We start from the raw sequence: 1,800 nt of genomic DNA on the forward strand, positions 1-1,800 counted from the left end.
GTGCCCTAGAAATAGACTTGGGAAATGGGGAGAGGTCACTGGCTCTCCATGTTCCTCTTCACATTCTGTCCACGCTGATTACATTTTTTTTTCCTGACTCCCGTTATTAGTTGTGGCTTATTAAAGATCCGTGACTAAGCCTGGCTTGTTGGAGTTAGGGAGTTGTGGGACGCCTGGAAGGTGAGCCTTTGCTAGAGGAAGTGGGTCACTGGTCGTAGGGCCCAGTTTCCACTTGTTCTCCGCTTTTTAACTGGAAGACTAACCACTTTGCCATGCTGCCTTCATCACCATGGTGAACACTGTCTTGTACTGCAAACCAAAATAAAGCCTCTCTAAGTTGCTTTTGTTGTTGGCTATTTGGTCACAGCAGAAAAGGGCTATGTTATGGCCACTGTTCACTGCTTTTTTTGTTTGTTTGTTTGTTTTTGTTTTTCGAGACAGAGTTTCTCTGTATGGCCCTGGCTGTCCTGGAACTCACTTTGTAGACCAGGCTGGCCTCGAACTCAGAAATCTGCCTGCTTCTGCCTCCCAAGTGCTGGGATTAAAGGTGTACGNTTTTTTTTTTTTTTTTTTAATTTCCACCCAGATCGAAGATGCTTCCCCTCCCTCCTCTCTTCTCCTTCTCTCCCCTCCCTCTGCAGTCACTCCTCCCTCCTTCCCTTCTCAGAAGAGGGCAGGCCTCCCACAGACAAGCCTTGGCATATCAAGTTGCAGTAAGACTAGGCGCATCTTCTATTGCTGGGAGATGAGGCGGTCCAGTTAGCGGGAAGGCTGGCAGTGTAGGCAGAGACAGCCCTTGCTCCTGCTGTACGAGTCACACATGAAGACCCTGCTGCACGACTGTTACACATGATCTCCCACTGCTTTTATTCAGGTCCACACTGAGAAAGAGCAGGAAGCAGAACATAAAGATATGAAAAACGTGCCATTTTGTGAGCAAGTTTAAAGCTGCAGACAAGAAATGGCTGCTGACAAAGCAGCTGTGATCATTTAAGAGATCTGTGGCACTAAATAGAAATCTACTTTGCACCGGGACAGTAGCAAAGGTGTCCCGTGAGTAAGACCCAACCATCAAAGCCTCCAACTTGAGAATTTGCAAATTCATCTGAATGGAGAGAGGGTGAACTGAGAATACCACTCTCTGCATAAAACAAGCACCCATTACAATGTTTTCTCAGATCAGCCTTAAAAGTACACAGTGGCCACTGCACCTCTATTCCAAGATGGCCAAGAACTTGGCAGTTTTGTCTGAGTGGCACTGATTATCAGGCATGAAAGATGCCACATGAAAGATGCTGGTCTCCTCAGCTTTCTGGAACTTTATAGCACAGGCCTGCACAAATCCCTTCACTCCTGAAGAGGTCCTGAGAGGCTCTTGTATGACGCTGGGGAGATGATGTTGGAGATACTACAACCGTGGGACATCCACTGAGGTGCAGGTGTGGATGGAAGGCTACATGACTTATAGGCAGGAGAGCTAGTGCCCACAGGGTTGTGCAAGCTCATTGGAGTCCAAAGAATTCAGGTGTTGAATTTGGAGCTTCAAGATGTTATGTCTGCTGTGCTGAATTTCAGTGTTTTTCTTACTTGATCTTCCCTTGCTATCTTAATCTCTGGAACACTACTGTATACTGAAAGTACACAATTTTTCATTTTATGGGGGCTCATTTTTTTCTTTTCTTTTCTTTTTTTTTTTTTTTTTTTTTTCAGGTTTTCTCGCCTTATTCTGGATCCTTCAGAGTGAGGTTTTAATATTCCTAGTTTTTAGCCCAGAAATTGGCTTGCCTCTGCCTCCCAAGT

This window comes from Mus caroli, chromosome 12 (genome assembly GCF_900094665.2).
Source record: "Mus caroli chromosome 12, CAROLI_EIJ_v1.1, whole genome shotgun sequence".
Classification (NCBI taxonomy): Eukaryota; Metazoa; Chordata; class Mammalia; order Rodentia; family Muridae; genus Mus; species Mus caroli.